Here is a 23,939-nt window from a genome sequence, read left to right on the forward strand (position 1 = left end):
AACTACATTTCTCAGGCTCCCTTGCTGCCAGGGTCTGAGGTGTAGTCCAAGAAATAAGATCTCTCCCATGAGATGTGGAAAGTGAAATGCTGGTGGAGCCCGTTTTTATTTCTATGGTACTGGTAAGCCCTGGCAGAAATGCATTTTGTAGTGGACAGTCTTCACAATCACTCTACAGTGACCAGCTTCATGAATGTGAAGCAACTGTGAAATTGGCAGCAGTTTCCTGACCTCTGCGTGTTGACAATGATTTCCTGACCTCTGGTTCATAGCTTCAGGGTTGTAACCTTATAACCTAGGATCAGCATGATCTGTCTAACAGGACCTCTTCACATGCATTTCTACAGCTCTTCCAACGATTTTGTGGCACCCCATTCCCTGTATTAAATTCCTTTCTACTCGAGATACCTAAACCCTTTTCTATTTCCTGCACCAAATCTTTACAGGAACAAAAGACGAGGAAATTTGCATGGCAGAGGATAAAAGTCATTCAAAGGCAAGTCAATGTGGGACTGAAGAAAAATACTTCAAGTCCAAAGCTCTTTTATACTACAGAGGGCGTCAAAGTGCTTTTCAGTCTGTGTCAATGCAGGCCCTTGTCCTCCAGCCTCTCCCTTACTTACCTAAAAAAGAAACTTTTTTTTTTTTTGCCAATTTACGAATATATATATACACACATATGTATATATATACACACATATATATACATATACATGTATCAGTAAAGATGAGGTCAAGCTGTAAGAGACAGAAAACTCAACATGCAAGCAACTTAAGTAGACATTTCCCAGAACGAGCAACATTGCAAAACTCTGTCTCTACAACAAACAAACAAACAAACCCCACAAAAATTAGCCAGACATGGTGGCGTGTGCATGTAGTTCCAGCTACTGGGAAGGCTGAGGTGGGAGGATCATCTGAGCCTGGGAGACTGAGGCTGCAGTGAGCCGTGATCGTGCCACTGCACTCCAGCCTGGGCAACAAAGCGAGATCCTGTTTCAAAAAAAAAGAAAAAAAATTTTTTTTTAAGTAGACATTTCATTCTTTGTTTCTCACATAAAAAAGTTCAAGAGTAAGTAGTCCAGGGATAGTAGCTCTAAGGCCATCAGGTATCCAGACTCCTTCTCTCTTATAGTTCTGCTATTCTTGCACAGGCTTACACTTCTTTAATCAAGATGACTGCTCTAGCTTACTCTCTCATACTACATTCCAGCCAGCAGAAAGAAAAGTAAGAACATATCCCCTCTTTTTAAGTAAGTCACATGTGAAATTTTGCTATGTCCCTTTGTTTCCTGTGGTTATACCTATTTGAAGAGAAAATTGAGAAATGCAATCTTTATTCTGAGCAGCTGTATACTTAGGGGAAAGCTGGGGGTTTCCCCCGAAGAAGAAGGTGCACATGGGTGTTGGAGGACAGTTAGCACTCTCACTCACTTAACTGTAACTAGCCAGTCCTCCTTCATACAGAAGCGTGCAGTTTTTTCTTTCTTGGCATCTCAGGTCCCAAAGCCACCCTCATTCCAGGTACTAATCTTAATGTTTCTGCTGATACCATATTTTGTCACTTTGGCCTGTTGCCCTTTCCTGAAGCATTTTGCCCGGACTAATTCTATTCAGATTAGTTACTTTTATTTTTTATTTTTATTTTTAGAGATGAGATCTTGCTCTGTTGTCCAGGCTGGAGTACAGTGGTGTGATCGTAGCTCACGGCAGCCTTGAAATCCTGGGCTCAAGCAATTCACTTGCCTCAGCCTCCCAAGCAGCTAGGACTACAGATGTGCTCCACCATACCTGGCTCATTTATGATTATTACTTTTTTAGAGACGGACTCTCACTGTGTTACCCAGGCTGATCTACAACTTCTGGTCTCAAATGATCCTCCTGCTTCAGCCTCCCAAAGTGTTGGGATTACAGGTTGAGCCACCATATCCAGCCAGCATTATTTATTTTAAAAATTCTTTCTCTATCAGACCACCCCAGGCCACCTGACTTTTCTCTTCTCAACTTATCTGAAAATGTAACACCCCAATGAGTCCCTTAGATCAAACTTCTTTTTTTTTTTTTTTTTTTTTTTTTTTTTTTTTTTTTTTTTTTTTGAGACAGAGTTTCACCCTTGTTGCCTAGGCTGGAGTGCAATGGAGCAATCTTGGCTCACTGCAACCCCTGCCTCCCAGACTCAAGTGGTTCTCCTGCCTCAGCCTGCTGAATAGCTGGGATTACAGGTGCCTGCCACCACACTCGGTTAATTGTTTGTATTTTTTTAGTAGAGATGGGGTTTCACCATGTTGGCTAGGCTGATCTTGAACTCCTGGCCTCAAGTGATCCAGCCATCTCGGCCTCCCAAAGAGCTGGGATTACAGGTGTTAGTCACCATGCCCAGCCTACAAATGGTCATTATAGAAGTTTGATCTGTCCAGGCATGGTGGCTCAAACCTGTAATCTCAGCACTTTGGGAGGCCAAGGCAGGCAGATCACTTGAGGCGAGGAGTTCGAGACCAGCCTGGCCAACATGGTGAAACCCCATCTCTACTAAAAATACAAGAATTAGCTAGGTGTGGTGACACCCACTTGTAATCCCAGCTACTGGGGAGGCTGAGGCATGAGAATTGCTTAAACCTGGGAGGTGGGGCTGCAGTGAGGTGAGATCATTCCACTGCATTCCAGCCTGGGTGACAAAGTGAGACCATGTCTCAAAAAAAAAAAAGAAAAAAAAAACCATTTGTAAAGCCACCTTGACCTGTATCTGAGTCCTTTTCCAAGAAGGGCTGCAGACTGTATTGCCTGTCCTTCCTCTGACCCACCATTCTATCTTTCCCTCTAAATGTCAAGCTGTTCTTTAAAACAATATTTCTGGATTAATTGCAGCTCTCGTGCTCCTCACAGGAAGCGCCAATCAATGTCCCTTCTTCTGTGCATTTCCAGGGCTGCAAATTATTTTCTGTTCAGTACAAACTGTGTTTCTTCTGATTTTTAGCCAGTATTCTTTCTAGGTCCTTTAGAGTCTGAGTTTAACCATATTCTTCTTTTTTCACTTTTTCCACTATTTTTTTTGAGATGGAGTCTCACTCCGTCACCCAGGCTGGAGTGCAGTGGCACCATCACGGCTCACTGCAAGCCTCACCTCCCAGGTTCACGCCATTCTCCTGCCTCAGCCTCCCCAGTAGCTAGGACTACAGGCGCCCGCCACCACGCCTGGCTAACTTTTTGTAGTTTTAGTAGAGACAGGGTTTCACCATGTTAGCCAAGATGGTCTCAATCTCCTGACCTCGTGATCCGCCCCCCTTGGCCTCCCAATCCACTCTTACATTAAAAGCTACTTAGGGACTACAACCTCTGACCACAGAAATATATGCAAATAGATGCTTAATGCAGTCTGTTGGTGAATTTCTCTCATGGCTTCTTTTAGGCTAAGCAAGACTCAATGAGCATCTTCTTGCTTCTTTCTTGGGACCTATTATGGTTCTTTTCTACAACATCTTGGGTTTCCCAAAGCTTGAGGATTTGAGATACAACCATAGACAGTTGACTTCCAATGCTACTCCCTAGGAGAAATTCCCTGGCTGTGAGAGTTCCTTGCTTAAATAAAGCAGGGGTGCTTTCTCAAGGAAGTCAAGGATCATTTCACTATCTAATCTCTGCTAGTGCAATTGGACAAGGAAAGGAGTCTTTGGGGCCTGTAGCAGTTAACAATAATCTAGGTTATGCTGCTATAATGAACAACAGTCAAATCTTAGTGGCTTTAAACCAAAATGTTGATTTCTTGCTTATGTTACTTGGCCCTTGTGGGTTGGCAGGAGGACATTGACATAATAGAGTCCCCATACCAGTGACCCTCATTCCAAAGAGGAACAGTTCTGGAGCATCTTGCATCAATAATTCACTATTCCAGCCAGGAAGAGACTCACATCACTTCTGCTCATTGGCTAGAACTAGTCACATGGTTCTGTCCAAAGAGACCAGGAATTACAATCTACCTTGTGTTTGAAAGGAAGGGGAACTGGAAATATTTAGAGAACAGTACTAATGATGTCCACAGACCCAATTGTAATGATTAACATTCACAGGCTAGTATTTGACCCAGACTTACTTGAGGCAATTACAGTCAGCATTTCTAAACCTTTTTGTATTTCAGTCAAAAGAAATCACTTTCAACATTTTGCTTCTAATTACTCTGTATCCCTCTCAAATTGTTCCTGCTTCAAGGTGAAATCAGTGAAATGTTTTGAGAGCCCTGGTGCAGAGTTTCAGACCTGTCACAGCTTCTTTGCTAACATCTTCACCTTGGCACTTGGGTTCTCCTTGAGTGTCCTCCCCACCCCCTTCACCAGCCTCAGCCTCACTCTGCCTACCTCATCACCCTGGGAGCTGCTTGCATGCATCACTGTTTTGGTGGATGGCAGCAATACACAAGGGCACCTCATTGTTGGAAAGGAACTGCCTTCCGCCTGCCAAGGACAAATGCAGACACACAAAGCAATATCAAGCAAGACTTCACATCAAAGGGAACCCTGCCCGGGCTTGCCAAGAGCAGGCTGCCTCTGTGTCTTTCTCTTCAGCCTTGTCAGTATTCTTAGGGCCCAACACGCCTATGGTGTCCCTGCCAGGCCGCCTCATTCAACCAGCACTCCTGTTCACTCTGACACCAAAAGCTCAGGGCTCTCCCTGAATCTGGGCTCGACCACTTGAACAGAGCACAATGCCAAGTGTTTAAAAATGTTGCGTGATTAGGAAGGAAAAGCACTGAGAAATATTTACTCTGCGAACTCTATATGAGTAGGAGAACAGAATGCTTTACCTTGTTCAGTGAAGCGACACATAGAAAGTTAAGAAATTCCTGCCTAAGACCTAGGAAAGCTTACCTAATGAGGAAGGAAGAATGCTCTATAAGTGGAGGTCTGGGAACATTGGAACCAAACTGAAATTGACACTGGCTGGCCTGGGCATTCAGACTTGACTGGAGAAGTTGTGTGACAAACAGAAGATCCAGAGAAACTTTAAGTTCTACTTTAGAACCAACAGAAGAATTCAGGTTCTGTTGCTTTAAGGAAAAGAACATGCTTGTTTTACAAAGAGTATGAGTGAAAAATGGAAAAGAGGGACTGGCAGGGACAAAGAAGGGGATTGAAACTTTATTTTAGAGAACAGGTAAGTCTATCTGTTCTGGATGCTAAAGAGATGCTAAAGAACTCTTCTAGAAAGATACACACACCATCGAAATACAATGGAAGTCAAAAAGTTTTAAAGTCAAATATTGTGAGAGCTTGAAAGGGGAGATGGTCTTTTCCAAAAATTTTTTTTTTTAATTATGAAAATCTAAGGCTCAGGAGTGTCAAGGGGCCTTTTCACAGTCACACAGCTGCTTAGTGACAAAGCTGTAGCTAGAACTCTGAGTTTCTGACTCTCAGGCATAGGTTGTTAAATCACAGCGTGGTGTAATGGTGCTACGTGTGACACGTGATCAGAGAGCACAGGTCTGCAACTTCATCAAGTAAGGTATTTTTGACATGGTGACTTCAACCCTTTGACTAAGCTCTTCCACTGTAGCCAACCCTACTGCACTGTTCCAACAGCTTCCCAGAATGGTAGCAATTAGAGCAAAGAAAAAAAATAGGGCCCAGAGAAAATGTAACATTTCTTAGTAGTGGGAGGAGGTGGAGATAAATGCATTTACATAACTTTCTACTTTCAGAACACTTCATGTGACCACGGGTTATTAACCTAGGGTCCATGGAGAGAACTCAGGCATTCCAGGACAGGAAAAAAAAAATTACATCTTTTACTGAACTCTCACTGAAATGCGTCATTACCTTCATTATGAATGTAGGCAAAAAACCACAACAGTATTTGCAGTCCTTGGACTTTGTCACTAATAGAAATAAACAGTTTCACATTATATTAGCTGTTGCAGGCATCTTGACATATCTTTACCTTTTTTATCACTTTGCTATGATGGTAGTTTTTAGATCTGCTGCTAGATTTTGTTAAATAATGTTTAATAAGCACCTATATTACTATACCACAGATTTTCATAGATGTTTTGATAATAATATTTCAATATAATTGGATTTTTTAATAATTCTATGTATATATTTATTTTAAGCAGTTAAAGGCATTATTCTGAGAAGGGATCTGTAGACTTCACTTGTCAGAGGGATCCTTGGCATGAAAGTTAGGAACTCTGACATGTGAGGGGTCAACGAGTGTCAGGTTGCCAATGGATACCCATGTTACTAGGTCCCCTGTCCCTGCACCATCATCCTGTGGGCTCAGAATGACAGGGATGCTTGCTTGTCATTCTGGGTTGGAGAACTGCCAATATCTCTTGCTACAGACTGTGTTTGTAATTCCAGGGTGTGCCAGCCTTTGAAAGCTGACATGATTATCTCGCAAAACGTGACAGAAAAGAATCCATTGTTTGGCGTTATTATTAAAATTAAGGCTGATATGGAGTTGGTAATATTTCTATTAAGAGGGCTGTGTTCACACGTCCATGGAAGTTGACTTTTCTGCGGGAACTGGCACTTTAAAGTCTAGTCAAAAGGAAGTCAATGTTTTCAAAGATGACAAAAACTGATTTGGCCTGGTCAATACATGTTCAGACTACTATTAAGTAAGAAAAATAAATATTTTAAATATTAAGGCACCATTTCCACCTCTCAAATAGGCCAAGAGTTTTAAAGATGGCAATTCTCAGGATTGATAGGGTGTAATAAAATAGATATTTTGCTAAACTACTCACAAGACCAAGGCTTGACATAACTTTTCTAGATGACAGTTTGGGCTTTATGTTTTAAGTGAGTGCTTTTCACCCAGTTATTTCACTTCTAGGAATTTATTCTGCAGGCAGAATTACAAAGATATTCTTCAAAATGTTATTCATAACAGTAAAAAAGTTGGAAACAGCATGAATGCCAACAACGAGTGCTTGGTCAAATTATGCTACATCTGTAGGATGAATTATTACGTAGCTAATTTTAAAAATAGCCATTCTGACAATACGTAATGATATGAGGAAATGTATAAAAATAATGTAGACTTAAAATGCAACACATAAAACTGCAAGTATAAAATAATTCTGTTTTTTAGTTTTAAAATATTCTTCGTATTTCTTTGCAATCTTACTTATGTACATATACCTATAGAATATGTATGTGTAAAAAACTAGAAGGAAATATATCACAGTGTTAGGGTAGTGGCATTTTAATTATTGGGTAGAGGCATTTTAATTATTTTTATTTACTTCTTTATGTTTTTGGAACTACTGACGTTAGGAAAAGCACTAAGACACTGTTTTTAAGAAGATGAGCTGGTGCCACATGGGCTGATGTGTTTGCTGTGCCTTCTTGTTGCTCCAGACAAAAGTTTGTTTTGCTGGTTGCTACTGAGTGTTATTTTTCTTGTAACCTTTGCTCTCTTTCCCCACCATTGGCTTCCAGATGTCTGATTTCACCAAGTTCAGGGCACTTGACGCATGTGCATTTTCCCCTCTAACTTGAACAGGAAATTCAGAAACTGCCTTAAGCCTGCCAGCCTGATAGAGCCAGCACCATCGTGAATATCAACACCAAACCTCTTGACCTAATAAAAAATAGCCTGATGGGGGAATCTGAAGCTTTCGTAAAAACTGGTGACGGATTTTGAGATAGGAAAAGAATTTTTGGAGGCATCCGCCCCTCTTTCCTCTTGGTCAATGATGGCTTCTGCCTAGTTGTGCTTTCTGCATGTTGTGGCAAAGAACGGAGCTAAAAAGTAATTATTCTACAGCAACTTAACCTTTTGCTGATATTTGGTAGAAAGTGATAAACTTTCAACTTTCAGTCATTATTTAGCATGTAATGTAAAAAGTCTGTTTGACTAGATGAAGACATATTTTCTACGGATTTTACCTTGAAAGTGAGAAATACAAGGGTAATTTTCTGTTTGGGAATGTTTGTTTTAGGATTCTATTATTTGCAGTGCCATTTAGAATTTTGGAAACATTAGAGTCTATATTCCATTCCTCTCTTTCTTAAACTTGGATCAATTTTCTCCTGGGTGAAGTTTAAAATAATAAAAACTGGGAAACCATTTACTCAATGCCTCCTGTTGCATAGCAATCTAAACAAACAGGCCCCTTTCCTCTGTTAAGAACTTCCAATAAGACAAATCACAAAGCTTGTGTTTAAAAAAATGATTTCCAAGCTCCCCACCCCCAACCCCATTTTAAAGCTCCCTTTAAAAAAAAATAGAGGCAAAAGATTGTAAGCAAGAGACTTAATTGACTTTTTAGTGAGTCACTTCTCATGCTACTACAGGGATTAGAAAACTCTTTTGTTTGTGGTGAGGCCAGAGGATCTGAGCTGGACACATAAAATACCAACCCAACCAAAGCAGGACAAATAATAAGAAATAATAGTAACCGTCAGGTGATCAGTATCTTCTGTGTAGCAGACACAGTGCCATGTAAGTTATCTAATCTTATAACAAACTTCCTGTGTTGGATATCTTACATTTGCACCCCCAGGTCCTCTCTCTACTCTTCTGCATCCTGTTCTCTGCCCAGGGAGGATGACCTATTTAGACAGCAGCCAAGGGGTTGCTTACCCAAGGGTACTGGCAGGAGAGAGGAAGGAGGAGGTAAGATCAGAGTATGTTCCTGGCCCCTTCTCTGCTGATTCCGGCAGGTTGGCTGTGTCCCTCCACCTAGAGATACAACTCCTGCCAGGCAGCCTTTTCCATTCCACTCCCCTCCCTGGCTTTCAAGAATGGCTCCTCGATGCTTCATTCAGGTCTAGTGGTGGGAAGAGCTCCCTGTGGTTGCCAGCTCCATATCAAAGTGAACTCTTAGGCAATGTCTTCTCATGCAATTTATTGGGAAATCAATCAGAGATTGACCTTTGCTAGACAACCTCTAGTGTCTTGTAAACGTTATTTAAATTTTAAATTATTTGTCTTTTCAAAATCATGGGCTTTGGCACTAAGTAGTTTTGGCCTTGACTGTAAGCGTTGTCAACATTGAACACCTGGATAAAGTATTAACCTAGCAGAGACTCAATTTACTAAAAATTAAAGAGTAACAGTAATATCTACCTTACATGGTATCATGAGAATTCAGTGAACATATATAAAATTTTATTACAAGGTACAGCACATAAATATAATTTTATTCCTCTTTTTTCCCTCTTTTTTTTCCTCCAACTAGGGGCCAAATTTAGCTAACATTTACTGAGTGATTATTATGTGTCATGTACTAGTTTAAGCATCTTATACATATTAATTTATTTACATCAGTCCTGTATACTATTGTTCTCTCTTTTACAGATGGAGAAATCAAGGCGCAAAGAGGTTAAGAAGCTTGCCCAGGGTTTGCCGGGACATAGATGGGAGTACTAATTCACAACTAGATGGTAAACTTTTCAAGGCAAAACCAACTGTATACTAAATTTCTTTCTTTCTTTCACAGGGCCTAGCATGATGTCTTCCATACGTAGGTGTTCAATAAGTGCTGATTTTATTCCAGGAGCAGAGGCAATTAAGCTAGGGCTGCAATAGTTAGGGAGCCAGGAGATCCACATGGTCAAAGTAGCAGCTGCTTTCACAAAGGGCAGTAATGTGTGCCTCTCGAATGTGGATGCAAGGTCCTGGTAACTGAGGAATGGGCTGCTGTCGGAAGATAGAGCAGAGAGCAGCCAGCTATCTTGTGGAGGGGTGAGGAAGGAAAGAGAACTTGAGCTGGGAGGCTAGCAACGGTGGAAAGCTCCCCAAGTGAAGCTTGAGCTCCACTCTCAGCAGCCCTCCTGACCTTGAGGAGACAGTAAATCTCACTCCATCCTGTGGTTATACCACTGAAGCATCTTTAAAAATACTTAGTCCCAAACGACAGGCCCTTTCCTGCTGCTTTTCTTACCTGAGCCAGCAACCTCAGAGCTTTCTGGGATTTCTGTTAAAAACACCAAGATCCTTCTCTACCAACACAACTGTCGCTCATGCCAAGCATGGGACATATGGCCGAGCATCTGGGAGGGAGAAGATGGGCCAGGAGTGCTGGCAAGCGGCACATGCTTTCATTATAATAGATGTGTCACAGTAAATCATTTTGTAAATGTCCCCCTCCCCTCTGTGCTGCATAGCAAAACATAAAGGAAGAGGAATTACCCACAGCTCCACAATGCTGGTTGAATATGCCAAAGCTTGTGCCTGAGACACTTACTGACATTTCCTTAAATATCTTTTTAATATCTTGGCCAGGTCGGGCATACCAATGGCATTACAGAGCTTGCAAATCAATACCCCAGCTGTTTTGGTTTTTTAATAAAACTGAATGTGATCTATTTTAAATGATTGCCTTCCGCCCCTCTAATTTTCTACAGGGCTTTCAGAGAGCAAGACTGTGGGCAGCCCTGAAGTCAGGACTTGGCTCTGAAAGGGTAGTTGTTCCTTTTGGGGGTGGGGATAGAAATTAAACATTTGCTGGATTACTGTCATCATTTTTTCCTAGTCTTCTAGTCTCCCAAATCTAGTGATCTACATGATTTACAGGACCAATTTGTGGTTTGCTGCTGTGTTTAAAAAATGAGTTTACCAAAATGTTGCGGAAGAGTCTAAAGGGTTTAGCTTCTACAAATCAAATTGATTTCTCCATTTGGGATCAGTACAAGTGATTTATTCATAATTTTATTAGCGATCTTTTCCTAAGGAAATTCTTTGTCTCTCGTTATCACCATAAAGAAAATGAAAAGAACTTCTACCAAGAATTCAGTCGTATGCATGTGACTTTTGCCCCTTGGAAAACTGGAATATGTAAAACTGTCATCAACAGTAACCATCTTGGTTACTGGACATCCACAGTCCTCAATAACAACAAGAATTCCTCATGTAAATAGGGGGGTGGGCCTGTCACATTTGGGGTCCCAGTAGGCAGAAAAGCCCAATCAAAATACCTATAAATCAGAGTTTTATAAAGATATTAGTTGACTGCTACTTATGTGGGTCATAAATGTGACACCACAATAAACAATCAAGTTTCTTTGAGGATGTATTTGAGGACTCTTTTATTGGCTTTGAGAAATCACAGTACTTCCATCAGGAAAGTCTCATCTGCTTGTACAGTTTATTGCTTTTATTTTCTGTAGTTTATACTAAGTGTCTAAGCTTTTTTCCTTCCAGTATTTTTCCTGGGCTACATTAGTGCAAGTCCATGTTTTCCCTGGGCCAACAGGACCACAAACCAGATTAAAACAAAAAGGGAGCTGGAGCCTCGGCTGGGCCCCTGGAGAGGCCTCCTCCCTCTGCCTTCCCCACCCCTGACCTCTCACAAACCAGCTTCGAAGCAACTGAAATTTCTCTCTTTCTTTCTTTCTTTTTTTTTTTTTCCTGACCACAGGCAAAATCCTGTCTCCCTGGTTCTCTGAAAGTTATCCATTCCTGAATTTTACCCTTAACCACAGCGGAGGAAAGGGAATAGCTGAGGTCAGGAAATATGGAAAGAATGTTAACAATTTACCACTAAAATATACATTAAGATTATTTTCAGCAAGTGTAATCCCCACGTTGAACTTCTAAATCTAGAATTCTCCTGTCATGTGACTATATTCACATTTATGTGTGCCCCTTTCAGCCTCAATTCATCCTCTCCTGAATGAGCTCTCTGTGAAAGGTAGGACTGAGTGAAAATAGCCAAGTGAAATCTCCAAGTTTCCCTCCCTAGTCAACACTGATCACAAATGTTGAAGTGGTTAGATGAAAGCAGTTGTCTTTTACGTGAGCTAGTGCACAAATATCATCAGAGATTTTAAGAGGCATAAAAATAGAAGTAAAAATAGACACACAGGTCATACTTTCAATCAGACAGCTAGTTCTGTTATAGAAATCCAAAATCATAAATGTTTAGATGCTGTTAAGAACAAAAGGAATGAACCAGGGATATCTCATCTCGGGTACTTTTAAGGTCGTCACAGAATGTTAGCATTAGAAAGAAACAAAGAGAATCTTTCATTCAACTTTTTTGTTTTATATAGGACACAATTAACAATAATTACTATTGCCAGTGTATATGTATTTTTCCATTTAATTGTTACAACAACCCTAGAATGTGTCACTTCCATTTTGTGGAGAAGAAAAAGAGAGGTGAAGAAATCCACCCAAGGTGAAGTGGTAGAGGTAGGATTCAAACCTGCGCATTTTGGTTCCCATTCAAACATCAAATTAGAGGCCCTCCAAGGACTTGAACTCATTTCTCTCAGAAACCAAGCAGTCTTTGCCCTACTGGGACAAGTAGATGGCTGCTAACTGCCTGGCTTTATCCACCCCTGCTTTGCACCACGTCTCACCCTCACGCTGGCCTCAGGTTGGTTTGGAGTGGCTGTCATGGTCTAAGATGGATCTGCCTTTCCCCAAGGGCTGGGGCCAGTGCCTCCCCAGACACGCATGCTGCGCTGCATCTGTCGCTAATGGGATTTCCAGATTTCTGCCTCTTCATGAGTCCCCATTTGGCAGCCTTGAATATCTGTGAATCTAATGTCTGTGTGTAGTCGTGCTCCTCAGCTGTTCCAGTTTGGCAAATAAGTGATGACGGCTGTGGCCAGGTTAAATCTGAGGGCAGAATTACTGTGAGTTTAGTTTTCTGAGTCTATCTTTGCAGGGACTGAAGCTACCTTGAGAATGTGATGTGTGATGTAATCATGATGGCCCTGGACATGTCCTAGACTCATCTTCTTCAGTTACTAAGCACTTCATGTATTGTTTCTTTGTAGGTGAACTTTCCTTAAGGGGTGTAGTCCCTCTTTTTCCCTTTTTTTCTTAAGTGACATAGTTTTTTTTTTTTAAGTGACATAGTACCTGGGAGGTCACTGTCTTGTTTAATTTTGTCTCTCTTATGTATTACCTAGCTTACGGCATTAAACTTTGAAAATCAACAAATGATTATTACATATAAGAAGGAATAGGCCGGGCATGGTGGCTCGCGCCTGTAATCCCAGCACGTTCAGAAGCTGAGGTGGGTGGATCACTTGAGGTCAGGAGTTTAAGACCAGGCTGACCAACATGGCAAAACTCTGTCTCTATTTTAAAAATACAGAAATTAGGTGGGTATAGTGGTGCATGCCTGTAGTCCCAGCTACTTGGGAGGCTGAAGCAAGAGAATCACTTGAACCTAGGAGGCAGAGGTTGCTGTGAGCTGAAATCATGCCACTGTACTCCAGCCTGGGCAACAAAGCAAGATTCTGTCTCCAAAAAAAAAAAAAGAAGGAAGATTGTAGTGAAGTCCTCTGATCCTCTGTGTAGTAAACATTTGTTATTTCATGGCTACTCACAATCCCAGTAAGCCCTGCTTCCTGTTAGAGCATGGTCTCCTCTCATGGCGAGAGCTCTCAGCAGTCAAAAAATTGAAGTACACTACCCATTTCCCACTTCAAAAGCTGAAGGGAAAAGTTTCTGTTTCATATGGTTGTTATGAGTATATTTGATCAGTTAATTTAGAAATAACACATAAAACATGTGGCAACTGCTAGTATTAGCTCTTCTACTTGTTCTTCTTCTTCATCCTGTTCTTGTTTGCCTTCTCATTTTTGTTGTTATTAGTAGTAGTATTATCCTCTGCACAGCCAGGACAAGGGTACTTGACCTAAACTTTGCCACTCAGATTCCTTGGAATATTGAATGTTGTATGGTTGACACAAGGACAGAAGATACAGTTAGTTTTTTTAAATTGTGAAATATAACACAAAGAAAAATGCAAAAGCGACATGAAAGATTTGCAAATAACCGAAAGCAAACGCCTATGTAGCAGCATTGTCCAGTTTATTAATCCACCAAAGTCTTCTGTATGCTCTTCACCAGTCAAAACCATCTTCTTCCCTCAGGGACAGCTTCAAGGGTTTTGGACCCTGCAATCATACAGGGCTCCATGCTCAGAAGGGTCCCGTGCTTGGTTTAACATCTGCAGTTGCCTTCTTGAAATTTTTTATAATTTTTGAGCAAGTGGCCCTGCATTTTAAGTTTGTTCTGAGTCCCACAAATTATACAGCTAATTCTGCCTTCACTCTTAAGGTGACCATTATCCTGACTGTTGTGAGGATGATTTTTTTGCTTTTCTTTATAATTCTACCACCTGTATGCATCCGGAGCTCTTTCCTTCTCAAGGTATGCTCTGACATGCTATTCCTGCTTAAAGTCAGTCAGTTCTATGATTCCTGCTTCATAGACCACAGATGTTCCAGTGACTGACTCTTTCAATATTCTCCTTTGCTTAGATTTGCCAGTGTTGATTTCTGTTGCTTGCAACCAAAGGAACATAACTGGTATCTATGTTTTTCTAAAAGACTCTTGATAGAGAAAAAGATAGCGTGTAATAATTGTCTTTGTTTTATTCCTTTCTGCACAAAGTCTTATGAAAGTTCCACAGATGTAAGATTTATTTTAAAACTAACATTCTGACAAACTTATTTTCCAGCAGAGAAAGTTAAAACTTGAAGTTGTTAATGTAGTTACCTATATTTAGAAAAATGTTACCTTCGGGACAAGCCATGAAGCCCAAAATGCCTGCCAATGACAACTTTTTTTCTTCTCAGAAAAGTTGCCAGAGGTTGCTAGTGGATCACCACAGGTTGCTAGTGGATCACCACAGGTTGCTGGTGGAGAACTCCTCCCCATGACATGTGGTTGAGATGGGATCCCCAAATTGCTAGCTACACATGTATCCTCAGCCTCCTGGCCTCAGTGATTAGAGCAGGGATAGGTGAATAACCCAAACAAAACCAATAACGATTCTCCCAAGGAGTTTTCTGCCTTGAGCTATCAGGGAAGATGATTTCAGGTCTTTGGGTTGGGGCTCAGGGTGTCAAGGTATGGGAAAACCCTCCTACAGCAATAGAGACAGTAGAGACTAAAACTGAACAGTGCACACACACATGGTGGTAAGCAGAAGCCATGAGGCAGTAAAAGCTATGAGGTGTCAAGGGAGTTGGTAGTTGAGATGTTGGCACAAAAGCAGAGGCAGAGAAATGCTGGCTGCCAGACTTCTCTTGAGTTGCTGGGGTTACTGTGATGCCTTTAGAGACATTTCAGTGCTCTATGAAGCTTGGCTTGGCCAGTGTTAAGATGGCTTCCTCTGCTTCCTTACTTCCCTGTGCATCCTAAAATAAACTTCCTACATCTATCTCAGCCCTGATCATCAGAATTGGTGTCTATAATGAAACATATGTACAAACCTTGGTACTTGCTAACTGGACTTGAGACCTAAAATGAACCCTTCTCCATGCTTAGTCAACCATTGTTCTTTCTAAGAGTGGAGCTCATTTATGCTCAGTCCCTACAACTCCGGGGTAAGTGAAACAGCTGAAAACCAGAAACATCAAATGATAATCCAATGAAGAGGACCTAGAAATAATTACCTGCTACACTGGAATGCTGACCTGGTGATTCTGGAATTCTTTTTTTCCTCCATATCTACTCTCTCCATTATATTTTAGGCTTCCAGAAAGCTTCCCGTGGATTGAAGTGGGCCTCCCTGCTTGCAATATTGCTCCTCTTAAGTCCATTCTCCACAGAGCAGTCAAAGCAATTGTGATCAAATTAATAACAAAGTGACTACCTATTGCTCTCTGGATGTGGCCCCAAAATGTTAGTTCACATGTTAGGTTGTTTATGATTTGGCTCTTGTTTACATTCCCAGCCATATTCTTCCTACCTCTCCCTACCTCTATACCATCTCTTACATTCTCTGCTCTAAACTTGAATTCACTCTTTTGTCTACTTACCTTTTGCACACATTTTCTTCTGCCTCGAATGCCTTCTTTCACTCCTTCCCCTTTCCTTCTCCTACTCTTCTTTAAGGCCTTAGTTTAAATGTCCCTTCTTCCAGAAAATTTCCCCTGAATTCCAAAGACCAGGGTTCACAAACATGCACTCTGTAGAGTTCTTTTTTAAAATAAAAGTGCCCTTTAACTTGTCGGTCTTTAACTTGGCTGTAAGTTTCTTTAGGATTACTGGCACATAGTTGACGCACAAATGAATTTACAAGATTAGAGGAAACAACAGAATGTTTCTACTCTTGCGGCCAGAGTCCAGGGCTATGGTGTGGGTGAACAGAGATCAGAGAATTGGACTAGCAGCTGGGGCAAAATATGAGGCCAAGAATCCCACCCACTGATCTAACAAGAACACTAGGAACCATGAATTACTCAGGAATTACCATCTTGATTAGTTTAGTTTAAGGCAAGCCCCCAAACCCATCCATCTCCTTTTCTTGCATATTTTAGCTGAAGGCAAATAACAGCTTTTCCCAAATGCTCAATACTTACATGTAAGACAACTTGCCTATTTCATAATTTCTCAAAACAAAAGCAAAATCAGTCCAACTAGGATACCTGGTGAGCTGTAGTTAGAAGCTTGGCTTGGGAATCCATATTTTTGAAATTGATTGGACTGGCAGTAGAACAAAGTACAAATGGTTAAGCATATTCCTTAAATTCTGCTAAAACAAAAGGAAAGATAAGAAAACCAGGAATGTCACCTCCATCCTGGCCAACGTAGAAGAGGTAATAGGTGAATGACAGCATATTTTTAATCCATTACAGAATGTTGGTTTGTTTTCTTGTTTAATGGCTTTCTTTCTTTAGGAGAACCTGATACAAGCAAGCAGAACTCCGGAAGGCAACATCTTGAGAGCCCTGAAGTGACAATGGGATTCTGGGAAAGTCAATTCCTGGAGCCCAGTCTCTTTATCTGCAGAATGGAAATAATTATTACAATGGAGCGTCTCCTGCCTGCTGGGTGGCATCACAGGAGACAGTGTTTTGGAAAGTCCTCTGTATGTTCGAGGTAGCATTAACACCACCTCCCCCTGCCCCCAGCCAATAAGGGCCTACAAAAGAAACAGCCAGGGAAACTGAGTCAGTAAGCACTGGATTTGGGAATTTGAGTATTTCCAAGCAGAAGTCATGAGGTCAAACTTTGTAATACTAATAAATAGGAAGAAGCATAGGAATCCCATTTCTTTGGTCAATTTATTAATTTTTTAGTAAATTCTCTCTCATCAATTGTGCTATAATGTTTTTGCATTCCAGATAGTTTTATACAATATCTTGTGTTTCATGCTCCTTGTTCATCAATATAATGCAGTTAGTTGGCAAAACAGTTACAGGAACTGAGGTTACCCTTTCTATTCAGCACAGAGTGGAGATACGGAAGGAACGTTCAGGAATATATTTCTGCCTGGGTTTCGAGTAACGTGGCCACTGGCACCAGTTAGGGCTGGAACTCTGGGTAATTATGGGGCATGCACACAGCTCCATCCCTTTACCATAGCAGACATCAGTGATCTACCACAGCACCTTTCCCCTTCTTAGACCTGGAGATGGCCTCAGAGCCCTTCCCAACACAGTGGTAACTGGATCAGATCACAGTGAAATGCATTCGTCACGCCATGTCTAGGCACTGATCAGAAGCCATGACTCTCATTATCAAGCTGTTAAGCAGCTATTAGGTGATGCCCTAATGCCCTACTGAGAAAATTAAACCAGTAACTTACAGGTTTATGACTTATTCTTTCATTTTTTGAGCTCTTACTGGTTGCACTTCATTCAAACAAAGAAAACAGGGTAGCAGAGTTAAACCAAATGCTTGGGTTATAATTCCAAAGTTCTTTTCTCTTCTTCCAGCCACACAGGATATTTGATCCTTCTAATGCATTTAACTGTTGGCTTCAAACAACTGTGAAGAAGAGAAGGAAATCTGACACTTTAGCTGGATGATGTTTATACAGATGCAGCTTCTTCCTTCACATATTTGGTTAGGAGGAGCTCAGTGAGCTGGAGGCTGAATCTCAGGAATGTTTAAATAAAGTGACATTGACACAGACCCTGAGCAACATTTGCAAACTCCATTCTAACCTCACTTAGAGTTGAGGTTCTTAATCTTTATTGGACATGTATTCCTTTGGCAGACTGGTGAGGTTTATGCATCTTGCTCAGAATACTGTCTTTATATAAAACAGTAAAAGAAAATCGGGTTATAAAAAGAAAATACATTGGGCTAAAAATGCATCTGGGTATACTGAAATACAGTTATTAAAAAATTTTTTTGAATCTATGATAAAGATTTTTATTTGTTATTATTTATTAAATATTGTACAAAAAGATCTAATGGCAAGTTAAGTAACTTCCATAATTTTGCAATAGCTATCAGGGCAAATATATTGAGATATCTGGGGTAACTACAATGTTATATGAAGTTATCTTGATTTCTATTGGTGACTAAGCCACAAGTACCAATAAGACTACTGTAGTTTGTTACCATATTTAACTGATAGAAACAGATACTACACTTGATCTTAGCCAAAAGACCGAGAAGCAATGTTACCTTATTTAAAATAGAAAACTTGATAAATTTCAGAGAGAGGTTAGTGGAAATAGTGATTCCTCCCCCAATCCAACTAGTCTGTGAACCCTTTAGATTATGTCCAGGGATCCCAGTAACAAGCCTTGGACAAATTTGAATGTGGAGACCTGTGAGCGATCAGGTGTAACATTCCTACCACTAATTCTCCACTTGGAGAATTCCTGAGGTGGCTGGGCACAGTGTAATCCCAACACTTTGGGTGGCCGAGGCAGGTGGATTGCTTGAGCTCAGGAGTTCGAAACTGACCCAGGCAACATGGCGAAACCCCATCTCCACTAAAAAACAAAAACAAAAACAAAAACAAAAATTAGCTGGGCATGGTGGCACCTGTAATCCCAGCCACTTGGGAGGCTGAGGTAGGAGAATTGCTTGAACCCAGGAGGCGGAGGTTGCAGGGAGCCGAGATCGTGCCACTGCACTCTAGCCTGAGAGATAGAGCGAGACTCTATCTCAAAAAAAAAAAAAAAGGAAAGAATTCCTGAGGCAAAAGAAAAGGGTCTTATGTGGATTGCTTTGTTTTGGTGTGAGACTGCCTTGCCCTTCTCTTCAAAAAGAGGATCTTCTTTACTATTAGAGCTTTTTCCTCAAGGGTAACATGGGTTTTAAATATATTCTCTGGTCTAGAAACTGAACGCCCCTGTGGATGTGAGGAAATAGGAGACTACCCAGGTTAAGCGACCTGACCCACATAAACAGTGGGAAAGGCCATCCACATTTTCTATCCCTGGCAAGTTGAAAAGTTAAGGCGGCCCCAAACTCTTGCTAGGTCTGACATGAACCAGAGGTTGAATCTGGGACATATGATCTGGGACTCTGTGGTCTAGTGGGGTTGAGCTCAGCTCTCACTAGCACCAGATAACCTTAGAAATTTTCTGCAGGCTTCAGTAGGGGAGACGTTAAAGAGCGAAATGACCCCTAAGCCCATCTGTTGTTGGTGGGAGCTGCTCTAACAGTGTATCATCTAAACATTTGTTGGTGCTAGATGTTCTGCTTTGTTGCTGGCTTTGTACTAGATAACAAAATCACGGATGTGTGAGAGGCGTGTGTGCTTGGAGGTGGAAGTTAGGTAAGCAGAGCCATTTTAGGCCGGGTGTGGTGGCTTATGGCTGTAATCCCAGCACTTTGGGAGGCCCAGGCAGGTGGATCACCTGAGGTCAGGAGTTTGAGACCAGTCTGGCCAATATGGTGAAACCTCATCTCTACTCAAAATACAAAAATTAGCTGGGTATGGTAGCAGGCGCCTGTAATCTCAGCTACGTGGGAGGCTGAGGCAGGAGAATCACTTGAACCTGGGTGGAGGTTGCAGTGAGCTGAGATTGAGCCATTGCACGCCAGCCTGGGTGACAAGAGCAAAAGTCCGTCTCAAAAAAAAAAAAAAAAAAAAAGAAGAGATATTTTAGAAAATACTGCCATTGGGATAATGTGCTTCTTACATATTACAATTTAAATCCACATTGTAATTTAGCTTATATTCTCTATAAGAGAATTAAAGTTGATTCATTATTTATTTGATTACAATTTGACTTCTTTATTTACTCAGAGATGATCACAAAAGGGCTCCCTAGAATTACTTAATGCTAGAAAAATAGCTCCTGAGAGTCAATCAAATTAACCATCCCTTCCTAACAATATAGAATCCAACTCACTTTTGTTCTCTTATTTGGCATTTTGCATGATGACAGTTGCAGAATTTAACTTTTGGGCATTTTGGTTTCTCCCCAATTTAGGAGAATGCCCTAATGCAGAAACATGAGAAGAATGAATAAAACAAAGATGACTTTATAGGTGTCCTTTGAAGAGCTTTGTGTTTCTATTCAATTGCTTTCTCCCCGCCTAAAAAAAAAAAAAAAAATTACCTCAGTAATACATGCTCAGGTAAAAATATAAACAATATGGAAGCGAATTGAGCAGAAAGTGAAAGTCCTTCTTTGCCATCCTCCAATCCCACTTCCCTCCCCAGAAGTTAAGAATCTTTCCAGACTTTTTCCTATGTGTTTATATGTGCATGTATGTAGATGCACAAAAATACATCACCACAAGTAAGATGCACATATTTCTTTACATAAATGGGAACATATACACTGTATATATTTTCCTATGACTTGCTTTTTTATTTACTAATATTTCTTGGATGTCTCTCTGTACATATAGAGCTATCTTTTTTTAAAACTACATATTATTCCATAATATATATGAATGTACTGGGTTTGTGTAAGCATTTTCCTATGGATAGACATTCAGGTTGTTTGCGGATTGGGTTTTCTGAGTTGTTTGTTTTGTTGCTATTAGAAACAGTACTCCAAATTCATTCTACCTCCTTTAAGCTGATAAAAACCATCCCTAGATGTGGATCTTCTCTTTCTATTTCTGCAGGAATAAGAGTGCAGATGGGTAGAAAAGAGACAGAATGCAATCCCTTTTCTTCCTTCTGACCACCTTCTTCCCACCTCCCACCTCCCACCTCCTTCCTGTCCACAATATACAAAAAGAGAGCTCCCTCTACTGGGAATGCCATTCCCTTCCTCCCGCTCACCTGGGTAACTTCTTTCATCCTGCAAATTGCACCTCACTCTATCTCCCTGAGGTCTCCAGCTCACCACCTGGGAGGTCAAGGGCCTTCCTTCATGCTCCTTTGGCCCTCTCTGTATCCGACATCATATTAAAGTTACCCATCCAGACACCTGCCCCTGAGGGGAGGGAAGGAACTCACCATGTATCCTCAGCACCTAGCACAGGATTAGCTGTGGCAGGAGCCCTGGGGCATACCTGGTGACCTGAACTGAAGGACCTTCAAGTGAATAGATCTCCACATGGTGTGCGCTTGGTTTAATTACCATTAAATCCATGTTGAAGCCAACAGCATTAAATGATGAATCACTTGGATAACATCGGAGCCTTGGACAAGGTGTGCAGACTAAGAATGGGATTTCAGAAACGTTAAAGCAACACACATCACACCAGCATTCGCCAGTCCTTTCTGTGGCCTTCCCCACACTCATCACATTGGTAGGGATCACTCTGATATTGGCAGCAGGCCTTCGCCAACTGAGAAAGAGCAATACCTGTTCTACAGGTTCTATTTTTAATTTTTATTAACATTTTTACCTGTGCCCTGCTTGATCTCTCTCAGGCAGGCTGCTCTGATACAACCGGTTTAGTTATGTCCTTTCCCTGGTGCATTTCTGTGCAGAGGGAAGGCCAAATGCACAGAAGAGCCTGGAGACAGGTCCATCTGGAGTAGCCAGTGGATCAGACCACAGGGTTAATCCTGAAACTAGACTATTAGGTATCTTGGAGATCAGCTAGTCAGTACCGGAGAAAAGGGTGGCTTAGAAGAGATGGATCTCATTTTATGGAAAGCACAACAAACACTGGTTCCCCCTTGCCACCAGCTTGCTGCTCCCTAACTCAACCTCTAGAGAAATTCTGAAGAAAACTGGCAATCAGCCAAAACCTCCCACTCTGGCTTGTACAGCTGAACTCTGATATCCACACAGCTGCCCCAACAGTGAAAGAGAAGGAAGAGGGATGAGGAGAGGAGGTGGTGGAAGGAGTGGTGTGGACCGGTTCTTCTTCCTACCCTTCATTCTACAGAGAAGCACACTGACACCCACAGAGGTGAAGGGTCTGAGCCCCTCACTATTGAGTTGGCGGCAGCCCTCTGAGAATTCAGCTCTCCTCCATGCCAGTCTCCATGCTGTTCCTATGCCCTGCATGTTGAGTAGGTACAGTAGTTATCTACCACACTTCTTGTATTATCTATGGCTAGGTGAGGGATCTACTAGGCCTTAAATGCCTCCTCCACTTGATTTGCCAATTTCCCATATAAAATAATGGTTTTATTAATTGGCTCTTTTATGTAAATACCCCTGGGAGAGGCAACATAGCCTTAAAGGATTCATTAAATCTTTTCTGCAAAGTGGATGAGCAAAGTGAGTTGGGGGCTAATAAGAGCTTGGGGATAGGGGTGTGTGTGTGTGTGTGTGTGTGTGTGTGTGTGTGTGTGAGGTTTCCAATTTTGCAGAGGGACTACAGATGTCAAAGGGTCTGAGTTTACTTTTTGCATAGCAACAGGTTTGGTATCAGAGCCGTTTCTCTTAAGAGTGCTCATTGTCACTCTGACCACCAGGTGAGATGTAGACTCACCGTAGTTCATGACTGGTCTGGCTGCTGCTACAGCTGTAAACTCCCACTGACCTAGATTCTTCCTGGCAGCCCACAGGAAGATGAGTGTGCGATGCCTGGCAGATTAGCTCTTTCAGGTGGAAGACTGCCAGAGAGATGTGCCAGCACTCTCCTTGGCGGCAGAGGGTGGGAGAGCTTGCCTTGGAGTGAGGTGTATCCTCAGGCTCCTAAATCACCTGTGTGTGTCCATGCCTCCTCCTTCTCTCCTTGCGGTGGATTCCTTAGGTCTTTGCCAGCTCCAAAAGCAGGGGTGCCTTCAAACCCTGACAGCTGCACTGATCTGGTGGTTCTACCTTTAATAGCTATTTTAGGTTCCTTCTAAACCTTATCAAGTCTCCACACTTCTACTTAGTTGGAGGAACCTAGAGTGAAAAACAGCGTATATACAGTAGCCCCCATTATCTGCAGGGGTATGCCTGAAACTGCAGATAGTACAGAACTTTATACAGACTGTATTTTTTTCCTATACATACTTATGATAAAGGTTAATTTATACACTAGGCACAGTGAGAGATTGGCAGCAGTAAACAAAAATAAAATAGAACGATTATAACAATACACTAAAATAAGATTTATGTGTATGTGGTCTCTCTCTCTTTCTCAAAATATCTTATAATACTGTCCTGCAGGTAACTGAAACCACATAAAGCAAAACTGTGGATTACGGTGGGGGAACTACTGTACCATGTACCTTACAGCAACTACAAATTCTAGGAAGATTGTTTAAAGAAGGCTGGCCCCCCTCTTCCTCTTCGAGTTCCCTTGTGAGGATGAATAAAGGAAAGTAATGCATCCGAAGCTCACTGAGCTCCTTGGGGAGAGGGGGTATGAATGCCCAGATTCTGTGGTTTTACACCAGGCATTTATTAATACCACTGACAGCTAGACTTTCTCCTCCCTAACAGAATTTGATTGCATGAATCACCCAAAGGTCTTCTTTGCAATAGAATTTTTTAAAAGTCAATGAAAGTGGAAAACATCATAGTCTTCCAGTAATGACTGACAACAGGCAAGGTTCTGCTAAAACTGGGGGAGGGGGTACATTTCCTATGGGACATGGAGAATTCTTCCTCTCTGGAAACTCTCAAAGACCGGAGAGGTAATGGGAAACACAAAAGCGAGTCTGACTACTGAAATTTAATAAGGCCTGACATTTCTATGCCTAATCCTCATATATATTCCATTATGGTGATTTTCAAGACAGGTCACCAGAATGAGGCTGTCTTATGCATACAAAAGGGAGGCAGAAGGCAAGGGGAAGGAGGTGCTGCACTCACTCTAAAAATAAGAGTAATCACAAATAATCCCAACAAAACTTTTGGAAAAACCAGTACTGATTTCCATTTCTCAAGAAATTCTCCCTTTAAATTATTCTGCCA

The 23,939-nt window shown here is 41.4% G+C and overlaps 1 long non-coding RNA gene and 1 pseudogene across 2 annotated transcripts; both read right to left on the bottom strand.

Moving 5' to 3' along the window:
* Positions 1-18,110: 18,110 nt before the first annotated feature.
* LOC119626122 (U2 spliceosomal RNA) lies at positions 18,111-18,331 on the bottom strand (annotated as a pseudogene).
* Positions 18,332-19,814: 1,483 nt separating this feature from the next.
* Positions 19,815-21,560, bottom strand: LOC140713541 (uncharacterized). Of its 2 annotated transcripts, none has more exons than XR_012095655.1 (3): positions 21,481-21,560; positions 21,086-21,149; positions 19,815-20,208 (listed from the first exon to the last, which is right to left on the bottom strand). It is a non-coding gene; the product is annotated as an uncharacterized lncRNA (long non-coding RNA). The 2 variants fall into 2 exon arrangements; XR_012095654.1 differs by lacking the exon at positions 21,481-21,560 and adding an exon at positions 21,254-21,396.
* Between the last annotated feature and the right edge of the window lie 2,379 nt (positions 21,561-23,939).

This window comes from Chlorocebus sabaeus, chromosome 15 (assembly GCF_047675955.1).
Source record: "Chlorocebus sabaeus isolate Y175 chromosome 15, mChlSab1.0.hap1, whole genome shotgun sequence".
NCBI classification, from domain to species: domain Eukaryota; kingdom Metazoa; phylum Chordata; class Mammalia; order Primates; family Cercopithecidae; genus Chlorocebus; species Chlorocebus sabaeus.